Here is a 12813-nt window from a genome sequence, read left to right as displayed (position 1 = left end):
CCAAAATTGGTCATCAGGGCTCACCTTGGTTCTTTGGAATGTGTGTAATTTGGAGGTCTGGTGGTGGGTAGACCCTCCAGCATAAACTTCCCATACATACACGCTCTTCTCACTTAGAAGTTTAATGTAAGTGTTATAACAACTTCACAAAAATTTAAGTAAGGAGGAAGCAAACATTCCAGGAGCTATTCTTAGCTCCTTTTCAATCATTGACCTGAATTGGAGGCTTTATGGAAAGCAGTGTTCTGTCCATCTCTTTAAAAATTTAGTTGTTTTTTTCAGGGTTATGACTTTTGCTCTGGGCAAACATTCATTTTGAATGTTTGGGTTAAAGAGCCCTTGAGAAAAGAAACTTCCATTATTTTCCTGTCTGGGTGAGTGTCAGAACAATCCATCATAACAACTAATACAGATGTACTTACTTCTATAAAAGTCAACTCCTTGAACCAAGATACCGACATTTGTTCAGTTGCCCTGAGCATTTTTCTGATTTCAGTTCACGGAGCCTTTTATGCCTGGGCAGAAATTAAGCCCTGGTGGTGAGGTCTTCACAGTCATGAGTTAACGTCTGAGAGAAATTTGACAATTAGCGGAAATACTTGGAATGGGCAGACAATTAAGTAATTTGGGCTGCTACTTGAAAGCGCATATTCAGGCCAGCTGGAGAGAAGGAGAGAATGGTAAAGGCAGGGGCTTTCATCAGTATGGCCATACCTGCATTGAACAAATCTGGGGGTGAAAACATGAATACTCACAAAAACCAAAAGAAAAAATCAGCATGTGATTATTTGCTTTAGAAAGGAAGGTCACCTGAGACTCTCTGAAGTTCTCTTGATTTGCAGTAAGATGTCTTCAAACGTTATCTTGACGTAAATTTTCCCTCATTTCTTAGACTAACCCTCAAGAAGCTAGAACTGTTGTGTTGAGAAGGTAGAGATAAATAAACAAGGGTTTCCCAACCCAGAATGATACTCTTGCAATTCCAAAAGGAAGGCCACAGAAGGGCAGGAAACAAGAGATTATGCCCTAGAAGGGGAGGAAAAGAAGAATGTAAGTTGCTTAGGACATATGGCCGGGAACATGGTGGCAGGAATGCTATTGGCCATGGTGGGAGAAAAAATTGGGAGTGGAGAGGACCACCTGGCTGGCAGCACAGGCTACTGCCTGAAAACCAAGTCACACCTGCAGATTGTGAGTGGCAAGATGTGTTCTACCTGTCCTCATTGGGCCAGACCCTCATGGACACCTACAGACCCACTGCCAATGGACAGCATGCCCATCTCACTAAACATCTGCAGAGCCCCAGAATTGCCTCATATTTCCTCCCTTGAATGGCCTGAACCCATATAATTACCCCCAAAATAGAATAGGTCTTTGCTACTCAGCCATGCTCTTGGGGACAAATCTAAGCCCCTGGATGTGGGTGAGGTTGAGTGGGAAAATAGCATCCCCATCACAAATGCCTGCTCATTCTAATCAAATTTATGGATATTGAGTCAATCCAATCTTTTCAGAAGCATCTCTACTCCATAAAGAGTCTTCTCGACTAGGAGCCCTTGCTCATCTCACCTACATGGCTGATGGCTGATGTGTTAGATTGAAAAGGCACTAGATGGGCAAGATGTTAGATAGATAGATATGAGCAGATATCAAATGGAATAACCTTGACCCAATCTTTCCCCATAATTTCCTGAATGAGCCAGAAGTGCTCCAATCTCCTTTTCATTCCCTCATAGAAGAAAATGTTTACCCAGTACCAATCTAGAGTCTCTCTGTTATGTCATTCAACGAATGCAGGTGCAATCAGGGTACATCAGGGTAATATCTCTCCCCTCAGGAACATTAATAATTGTACAACCAACATTCACTACAGTGAAATGATCATTGAAGTCCCAATTAGCTAGCAGGTGAAATGATTCTATTAAAGTTTCATTGAATATCTAACTTGGGTATAAAATGCAATATCCTGGGGAGGATTCTTGTGTCCTATGGTGATGATGATGGGCCAAAAGCCTGGGTGTTTCAGGATGAAGAACCCTTGAAATATGGCTGTCCCCACTCTCTTTGTCACCTCATGCATAACTATAAATTACACGTAAGATGCCAGATTGTTTGCTTTTGCTTTTTTTTTTTTTTAAGTTATGTTCAGGTAGGCAACATACAGTATATCATTAGTTTTTGATGTAGTATTCAGTGATTTAGTAGTTGGGTTTAATAGCCAATGCTCATAACAACACGTGCCCTCCTTAATACCCTCACCCAGTTACCCCATCCTCCCACCCCCTCCCTTCTGTAACCTTCAGTTTGTTTCCCAGAGTCCATAGTCTTTCATGGTTTGTCTCCCTCTCTGAGTTCTTCCCATTCAGATTTCCCTCCCTTCCTCTGTGTTCCTCCACACTATTCCTTATGTTCCACATATGAGTGAAACCTTATGATAATTGTCTTTCTCTGCTTGACATATTTCACTTAGCATAATCTCCTCCAGTTCCATCCGCGTTGATGCAAATGGTAGGTATTCATCTTTTCTGATGGCTGAGTAATATTCCATTGTATATATGAACTACAACTTCTTTATTCATTGATCTTTTTCCTTGACTTTTAACTCAGTGACTAGGAGGTACTCTGGGGCTAATTCTAATATGCTTGATAAAAATCCTTGCCCACTGCTGCTTATTCACAATCTGAGCCTGAATATCACTTTGAGACTATCAATAGAAATAAACGGTTTCTCAAGGCAAGAAAACAGGACTTTTCCCCTCTCTTCTTGTTAATTTAGGACTTACTGATTTGAAATCATATTTAGATTATCTGGATACTATAAAGGAATAGAAATAAAAATATATTCTCCCTCCATTTTTTTCTTGTGAAAATTTTCAAAGATTCAAAAAAGTTGGAAGAATAAAATAGTGTAATAAAAGACTGCAATCCTTTACTTGGATTCAATAACTATTAATATTTTTCTACATTCACTTCATCTATCCATCTATTCAGTATTTATTGTGGAGCTAATTGAAAGCTAATTTTTAACATTATGGCACACCATTGCTAAGGACCATGGCATGCAGAGCCTAAAAACAAGGACATTTTCATTATAAAATACCATTATTGTACTTATGAAAATAAACAAAAGTTCTGGAATACCATTTAATATTTCCACACATAGTGTTTTTCCCCAATGGTCTAAAATTTATTATTTATGCTCATCAGCTAGATTTATTTTGATGTACCAGAGCTGACCTTACCCACACTCTGTTCACGCTGTTGGCAGAAAGCATGGCTTATGAGACTGTTCTAATACCCAAATTCTTAATTGTGGTGAATGTGCTCTAAACTCATTTACTTGAAGGCATATGTTATCTGACAATGAAGTCAGCCTGGTGGGATCACCAATAATCCATTTTGGTTATCTGTCTCTATGTACAGACAAGCAGCAACTACTACACATTGCTTTGAAATTTTCCCAGACCCAAATCACCACAGCCCATCCAGAGGGTGGACAAACCCGGGGTCTTGACTGTTCTTTTGCTCACGCAGTACAGCAGCTTCTGGGCAATGGGCAATTTTAGCAGCAGATCCTCCTTGTCCTACAACCACGTAGAGCTGGTGGCTCCTCAGACATCATAATTATGAGGATTAATCGATCCAGACAAGAAATCTGTCTTGTTGATTAAGAGTATATCCCCAATAAAAAACAAAAACAAAAAACCAACTGAGCATTCAGATAGCAGGAAGGACCTTATTTCATGTTAAAAAAAATGCCTGTGCTCTGTCCCTGTCCAGACTCAGAACCTCAGCCCTTCAAGGTTCTCACAAGTTTTACCTTCCAGGGAGGGGGCAGATCATGCCCTGTGCTCCGAAGAAAAAGAAAATACTGGAAGGGGCTAGTGATGGGCAGAAGTGCTCTGCTCTTTCAGTAGGGTGGATGGGGGGAGGGGTACTCGGATAAGGGGTGGATTTGGGTAGAGACCAGGGAGGGAGGGAGCCATCTGGGAGGACACAGGCAGCTTCATGCCCAGGTGGCAGTAACTGAAGGGCTGCAGTGGTCTGCTGGCTTATCTATGGGGGAGCAGACTGAGGGAGGGCAGAATGGTAGGGGATAAGCTGCAGGGCTGGGGGCTGGGGGGTTGAGGTCCTATAGAAGCAGGTCCTATAGAAGAGTTGGGAGGACGGGCTGCATTTCGGAGTTTAAGTCTGAGATAGGAAGCCATTGACGATCCACATTTGGTAACCAAATAAGGTTCTATGGTCTGCGTTATCTGTGTAGCAAATGCCTTTATTCCTTCTTCTCTTCTACCAAATTTTTTTAGGCTTTCAGTTGTAATTTATGCATTTTTTACTGTATATATAATTTGGCAAGTCGTCTTCAATTGTTCGTGAACTCAAACAATACATATTTATATCTCTATATCTATCTACCTAAACAGCAAAGATTTTAAAATTATATTACCTGTTTGGGGCTAACACTTTTCTGGTTAATATGAGCAGCGATGTTGCCTCCAAACGGTAAGAACAAAGTTCAGGCATGGAAATTTTATTTCTCTTCAGAATAAGGAGATTCAGAATCCTAGTAGTAACCATGGTCCTTAAATTAACTTAGCCATTCAAAGAGGCCTGATATCTGTCCTAATATAATAGATATGCCTCATATAAATATTATGGGAAGTCACTGTGTCTCAGACTACACTGTCAATCCCTTAGTATTTCAACTTTGATCTTGAAACTTTCCTTATTTTTCCTGTATTGTTTCCACAAACTGGCTTACTAACTCTGCTCATGGCAGCCTACAGAAAACAGCTTGAGTGCATGTTTCAACGAGCTAATAAATGTGAAAACAGCACTTATCTTCAAATCAGAAAATCATGTTCATTCATCTCATATATTCATGCATGTGTACCATTGGAGGAAATGGAGCAGGCCGGGGGAAGAGGCACAAATATTTGGCCTGTCCACAGGCTGTTTGCTGAATCACCTCGCACAAGTTCTACATCTAAGAACATTTACTGAATGCCCCTAACTAAAACGTGCAGACTCCATCAGCCTTTCCTAATGGGATTATTCAGTGCTGTGACTAATGCTGAGAGCTCTTTTTTTTTTTTTCCCAAGATTTTATTTATTTGAGAGAGAGAGAGAGAGAGAGAGCGTGCAGGAGCTGGGGGTGGTGGGGGGAGGGCAGAGAGGGAGAAGGAGAGGGACAAGCAGACAAGCAGGCTTCCCCCTGAGCAGGGAGCCTGATGCAGGCCGGATCCCACAACCCTGAGGCTGTGACCTAAGCTGAAGGCAGACTCTTCACCGGCTGAGCCACCCAGGCACCCTAAACGCTGATAATCTTAAACAGTTTTGCATTTTCACTGATTTTTCAGGGTGCCCTGCTCAAAAATGGTAACTTTGGGCATGCACCTTGACAGCAGCAATGAGTGAGGTCTGTTATCTAGATTTTAAATAAAGAAATTCCATCCTCAGAAAAGGGGGAGTGTGACACAATATTCAGTTTGGCAGAACAGGCAAAGCCAAGGTCGACAGCCTTGGGGCCGAGGGCAGTCCACCCCAGAATGTGCCACTTCGGCCTACTGGTGATTTTAAGTAAAGGTTACTTAGCAGACATCCTGCGCAAGGACTTTCAGACCCTCCTCTCTCTCCCTGTAAGCAGGAAGTAAATCTCCCAAGGGAGAAGTACCCTCCCTATACCAAAAGGTGAAGAGATATCCTTACCTCCAGAGAGGGAATTCCGGGGCGAGAAGGCTGTATAAACAATACTTGTTACTTTTTACTGATTCACTGCCCAGCCCAACTTCTGTTTAGAATGTCTTGATTGATTGTGGGGTGCCTGGGTGGCTCAGTCGGTTAAGCATCCGACTTCGGCTCAGGTCATGATCCTGGGGTCCTGGTTTGGAGCTCAGGCTTTGCGTTCAGCAGGGAGTCTGCTTCTCCCTCTCCTTCTCCCTCTGCCCCTCCCCGCCTCCATGCTCTCACGCTCTCTCTCTCTCTCAAATAAATAAACAAAATCTTTAAAAAAATTTCTTACTAATCGAAGCGCCCAAAGTTAAGTTTTCTTTGTCCTGTCAATTCCTCACAGATTTATTATCTTTTTTGTCGAAAAAATACAAAAACTGCCTGATTGGTCATTTCTTTAGGTCTCCATTTTATTACTGGGCCTCCATGGCCATTTAATTAAACTTCAGGGGTTTTTCTGCTGCTTGTTTGTCTCATGTAAATTTAATTCTTAGTCCAGCTGGAAGACCTCAAAAGACAGAGGGAGAGTTTTTTTTCCTTCACCACTCTACAAATAAGATTAGACCCCCTTGGGGGTAACAAGGGTAAGAGGGAATACATGGATAAAAAGATTCAGAGAGAGTTGATGTCTGGACAAGTCTCAGTACTTACCTGCAGTCTGCCCTTCCTCTGTCGTCAGGAAAGGGAGACAGTAGGGACACAGTTAGCTGAGAGTCTGCAGTGACACAGGAGAAGTGACCACGTACACAGAACGAGACAGAGCTTACATGAACTTGAACTTTTAAATGAATGAACTTCAATTTACTGAAGTTATGCCTGATTGTTGCATGAGGTTTGGAAAACATAAAAATGCACAGAAGGAAATAAAATCCCATTCCTGAGAGATTGGCATCATGAACAATTCGGTCTGTCCCTTTTTTTTTTTTAAATGTATTTATTTATTTGACAGACAGAGATCACAAATAGGCAGAGAGGCAGGTAGAGAATGGGGTGGGGAGCAGGCTCCCTGCTGAGCAGAAAGCCCGATGCGGGGCTCGATCCCGGGACCCCGGAATCATGACCTGAGCCAAAGGCAGAGGCTTTAACCCACTGAGCCACCCAGGCACCCCTGGTCTGTTCCTTTTTAAAATGGTTCGATGCCTGGGGTTTGATGATACATTATGACACTTGCCAAATGTCTAATCGTCGGAAACCAAGGGATAACATTTTGGTGTTGGCTCTCTGTCTAATTCAGTCATTCCATAGATACTGAGTGAGGATTCATCAGGTGTCAGGCCCAGGTCTGGGCATTGGGTATGCACATATGAATGAGACAGTTAGAGGTTGTCCCTCTCCCCATGGAGACAGTTAGAGGTCATCCCCTGTCCTCTTTTACTATATTCTCTCCATACCGTATATTCTCATTTACCATATATTCTCTCCAGGAAAACATGATTAACATTTAGTTACGATTAGGAATGAATGCAGCCATTATGAGATTGTACAACGGTGTCTCCTGACATTTCCCAGACTCACTTTGTCTGGTTTACGCTAGGATTAGCCTTGCTACCCAGAGGGACCGGCAGACGGTGAGCGCTGGCTTCTTCTGGGCAGTTGTCTGAGTTGCAGACTCTCAGGCCCATCCAGATCTAGTGAATCAGGATCTGCTTTTCAACAAGCTTCCCGGGGATCTATAGGGACATTAGGATTTGAGAAGCGCTGGTCTAAAGGGTGAGTGGGAAACAGTAGGCCAAGGCAGGTGGTGGAGGGGCATGGGGAAGGCCTGGCCGGCCCGGGAGTGGGTGCTGGGTGGAGGCACCTAGCACTTGGAGATGGTGGAGACAGGCCAATGCAGATGGACCAAAGCCAGATGAGGCTGGCAGGATGAGCAAGGGAGGCCCTCAGTTTGGGGCTAGTTATGGGTTGGGACCACTTTAGATCCTCTTAGAACCTTAAGTTTCTTCATGGGCCAAGGGACCATTATCCTCCTACCAACCCCACCCCACCCCCATCTCCGGGGGCTGTTGGGAGGATCAGATCAGTTAATGTACTGCAAATGTTCAGAGCGGCAGGCCCTCCCACAGCTTTTCTTTTGAAGAGAAACAGAGAAGAGCTATGGTCGGCCGGATGCTCACTGAACTTCCTTACTGTGTCTGGAACTGGGGAGGTGAAACTCAAAAGTAAATCCTGGTGCTGATATGAACAATTTATCAGACATATCCCAAGCAGCAGTGATGAAAAAAGACTCTTTAGCTGCGGTTTTGGATATTGGTGAAGGTAGAGTGTTAGGAAGGGGGAGAGGGTGAATGAAATGGTGGAACCTGTGGGATTAGGGCTGCTCTGGGGCCAGGACTGCCTTTCCCATCCCCATCTCACCTCCTGGCATTAGCCCCCAGCTTCCTATGGTGTTGTGGGATGCAGGAGTGGGACACAGAGGGCCACCCAGAGAAGTGACTACTTACTCTGCACAGTTTTTGTGTTATCGGTGAGAGCTAGAAAGGATAGAATCTAAAACAAAACAACAACAACAACAACAAGAACCCGAAACAAACAATGACAGGAGAGAAACAGAGAGGCCCCTAGGTGGCTCAGTGGGTTAAACATCTACCTTCAGTTCAGGTCCTGATCCCAGCATCCTGGGATCGAGTCCCAGGTCAGGCTCCTTGCTAAGCAGGGAGTCTGCTTCTCCCTCTCCCTCTGCCCCTCCCCCTGCTTGTGTGTGCTCGCACCCTCTCTCTCTCTCAAATAAATAAAATCTTGAGAAAAAAAAGAGAAACAGCAAAACAAACATCCCTTCAAAAGTAAAGGCCTTGAATTTCAGTGACTCTTACTAATCAGATGGAAGTGTCTGGTTTCCAAAGCTCTCACCTACACCATGGCTCTCCCTCCGTTGCACCTGTGTAACCCGGCACCAGGCTGGAAAGATGCACAGGTGACCCAGAGAGCTCCTCTTTGTTCTCCCTTTCACATTCTATTAGGTCCGCACAGGCCCTGAGCAGGCAACCCAGCTTGATTTACAGCCGAAACCACTCCTCCACCTTTGTATCTGGTCCTCACAATTATATCCCACAGGCCCTCAGAGGTGTCCACAGAACCTTTCCTGCCATTTGCCACGATATTTGTCCCTGTGGCAGCCATGGGCTTTTCGAAATTCTTGTTTACAATTCATAATTCACAGGAAGGAAAATCCAGGCCAAGAAAGTTCACGTGAGCAGTTTGAGATTGAACAGCTGGGGTCCGGCAGGGGCAGGGGAGGACCAGGAGTCAGAAGTTCTGGTACTTATTTCAGATATTTTTTTCATCAGCATCATCAGATAATATTTAAAGGACAGAAAGATACTAAGAAGGAAATCTCGGGGCGCCTGAGTGGCTCAGTTGGTTAAGCATCTATCTTTGGCTCAGGTCATGATCTCAGGGTCCTGGAATTGGGCCCCGAATCAGGCTCCCTGCTCAGCAGGGAGTCTGTTCCTTCCCTCTCTCTGTCCCTCCCCCTGCTCATGCTCTCTCTATCTCAAATAAATGAATAAAATCTTTGGGGAAAATAAAAAAGAGGAAGGAAGTCTCATTAGCGATTATTCCCACCTCCCCAAAGCGAACACTGAGGAGCACTAGGAGCACTCTGGCTATGGACTTTTAGGCTCCCACAGCGCCCTTGTCCTTTTAAAAAATTGCATGGTGTGGGCATTCATGTAATTCAGAAATGTATATAAGAACATTATAGGTAAATGTTCTTGACACCCTCCTATCCAGACTCATTCACCACCCCAAACTTACCTTTATGAATTTGGCAGGTATCTTTCCAAATGTAGTACTGTTTTGTTCTATCTATCTTCATTACTATGCTATACCCATCAGTCATTCTGAGATCTCTCCATACTTCTCTAACTGATCCATTTTTCATAGCTATATAGTATTCCATCATCTGTCACTAATTCATTCATCCCACTTCTGATGAACATTGAAGTTCTGCCCAGTGTCTTACTGTGACCAACACTGCAACAATGAGTGTCTCGGTACCTTTCTCTCAGTGCTTATGTGGAAATGCTTCTCTAAAATTGAATCCTAGGGGCTGCTGGGTGACAAGTCATCCACATTTTGAATTTTTTTTTAAAGTTTTTTTTTTTTTTTTGACAGACAGATCACAAGTAGGCAGAGAGGCAGGCAGAGAGAGCGAGGAGGAGGAGGCAGTCTCCCTGCTGAGCAGAGAGCCCGATGCGGGACTCGATCCCAGAACCCTGAGATCATGACCTGAGCCGAAGGCAGAGGCCTTAACCACTGAGCCACCCAGGCGCCCCCACATTTTGAATTTTAATAATTAACCTGCTAACCTGTCTTTCAAAGAGCCTGCTCCAACTCCTGCACCCAAAATCAGTGTATGAGGGTACGTGTCTGTCCATAGTTCTGCGAAAATTCTTGTTGTTGTCAGACTTGCCCAAGTATAATTTTCCAAAAGTTAAATAGGACTGTTGAATGTTTCTACAAATATGGCATGCACATGTGTCAGAAGTTTTATTCCCCTCATTAATTAATGAGAAAATTTGTAAGATGAAAAAGCTGACTCAAAGACCATTTAGAGAAACAGGTTTATACTGTCCTTAAAATATATTAAAATAAGATTATTAGACTAAATACAAAAATGGTTAATGTCCTACAGGGCAATAAAAGATAACCTGTGAAGTTATCTTTTCTCTGGGGCAAAAATTGTTTGCATCTCTATCAAGCACAAATCTGCAAGTTAACATATAACCCTGCAGAGTCTTAGCCTTTCATTAATAGTAAACAGCAACATCAAACAATGGTACATTCTCCTAGAAAATTAAGCAATCCTTGGGCTTTAAAACAATGCCCAGTAACATTGCGAGGTGACCGTCCTCTTTGCCTTCTTTCCAGATTTGGGATAATTTTTCTTAATAGATTTTTAGAAATCTGGATCAATGCAATGGGTGAAAAATAGTTCATTGTGTTTTAATCTGAATTTCTGTAATTATTCGCGGCTTTGGGGCAGTTGCTATTTCTACTTGGGCATATAGTTTTCTCTCCCTCTGTGTCTCTTCAAACAAACATCCCTGATAGGAAAATACTTTCTTCTCTTTGGTGACCAGGAATGCCTGGCACAGACGGAGGGACAGTTTCACAAAGTCAGGTCTCCTTGGCAACGGGGGACCGCAGATCTGATTGTTCCTAGGCAAGATTTTACAGAATGCATAAAAGCACCTTAATTCTGGCCTTGAACGTCCTAGCGAGGGCAGTTCAGCCCAGGGGCAGCTAGAGAAAAAGGGTGTGTGTCCTGGGAGGGTGGCTTGGTTGTGAGGGAGGCCTCACTGGGGCTTTGTTGAGGAAGATGGGATGCAGCCCTGCTCAGCTCCTTGAGCCTCTGTCCTCAGGCCCCTTGGACCACAGGGCAGACTCCCAGTGGTCAGCCTATCAGTCACACACCCCACTTACTGACTGCAGCCACAGTGGGAGCAGGGCACACCAGACTGCCGAAAACTCCTTCTCCCAGTTAACACAGCAAACGGAGACCAAGGCCAGCACAGAGAGGAAAAGATAAACCTAGATGGTGAGCCCCAAAGATAGAACACCTCGAGTCACTGGAGCAGTCTGAATAAACCCCGGTGGTGGTGAAGGAAGGCGGGAGTCGGGGGGGATGGGGTGCGGGGGGACACATCTCAGGCTAGACTGAGTCAAGTGACCAGCAACCTGCCCTCAGCCTCTAACGTTTCTGTGCCCTAGATTGGCTCTCTGCGCTTTCTGGAATTCTGCAAAGCGCTGAAGGGGGCCTAGCCCTGGCTCTCCCAACACTGCCTCGGGCGATGTGAGGTCACAGGAGACACTTCTGGAACGAACTTCCAATTCTTAAACTATCGCTTGAAATTCTTTTCCGATTAGGAACAGGCTAAAAAATGGGCTGTGAATCACGGCTGCTGTAAATCCCAGTTTTCAATATGGGCAGTTTCCCTAGATCGACTTCCGAAATCCCAGACTCACAAAGGGCGACCAGCTCACTTCGAGGGGCTCTTTCTGAGACTCCTTTCCACCACCAGTCTGTCCCACTTCTTAGCAGTGGGGGAGACGGGGGCATCCCCTCTCCTGTTGGAGGGCGACCGCTTGGCTAGGGGGCCAAAGTCCTAAGGGACTCCCGTTCCCTGTCTGTCTGTCCCTCTGCTTCCCGGTCTGTCTGCGGAGGGTGTCCGGGCTCTGGCACGACTGGAATGCGCGGGGGGACGCGGGGCTGGGAGCGGACACCGGGCGGAGCGGGGACGCTGAGCGCGGGGCTGAACGTGGGGAGATCGGGCCTCGGTCCCCAGCCCCCACCCCCGGCCCAGCCCGGCGTGGGTGGGCGACGGCGCGGAGACTAGGGCGAGGTCAACAATCCCGACCGCGTCCGGACCCCCGGCACCGCAGCCTCCCTCGCGCTCCGCCAAGCCCTGGTCCCCCGCCCCGACCCACGTGCACTTCCCTTCCCCGTCGCCGGCCGGGCAGGGCGCGCAGCCCCCAGCCTAGAGTTGCAGAGAAGCGAGAAACGGAAGAGAAGAAAGTGTGCACCGAGAACCCCGGGAGCGCAGGCCCGCCCCGTCCTCCCCTCCCCGCTCCTCGTCCAGTCACCGGCTCTGGGGCGGGGAGGGGAAGGAAGCGGTGGGGGCGGTCTGGGTCCGGGCGGGGGGCGCGGAGGCGGGGCCCAGCGCTCGGGTTTCGGCCCGGCTCCCGGCTGCTGGGGGTGCCGGCGGCCCCAGCAGCTCCGGCTTCGCGTGGGCGGCGCGGGGAGCGGCGGGCCAGGCCACCCCCTCGGCTCGCAGCCCGCCCGGCGTCCGCTCACCGGGAGGAGGGAGGAAGGCGGCGGCGGCGGCGACCTCGACGTCGACGACCGCACCGCCCGCGGGGAAGTGCCTTATAAAGACGCAGCTCGGCCGAGCCCGACCAACTAGTCGCCGCGCTTCCCCGTGAGTGTACACGGAGGTGGGGGACGGACCCCGGACAGACCCAGGTTACGAAGGACAGCGGCTCACGGACCCCGGCTCCGGACAGACCTGGAACGGACCCCGGCTCCTGGCGGACTCCGGCCGGATCTCGGCTCCGGGCAGACGCTGCAGACCCCCAGCCGGC

The sequence above is a fragment of the Enhydra lutris genome, unplaced genomic scaffold (assembly GCF_002288905.1).
Source record: "Enhydra lutris kenyoni isolate GAN:26980312 unplaced genomic scaffold, ASM228890v2 scaffoldscaffold48, whole genome shotgun sequence".
Taxonomy (NCBI): domain Eukaryota; kingdom Metazoa; phylum Chordata; class Mammalia; order Carnivora; family Mustelidae; genus Enhydra; species Enhydra lutris.
This window is presented reverse-complemented; position numbering follows the sequence as displayed.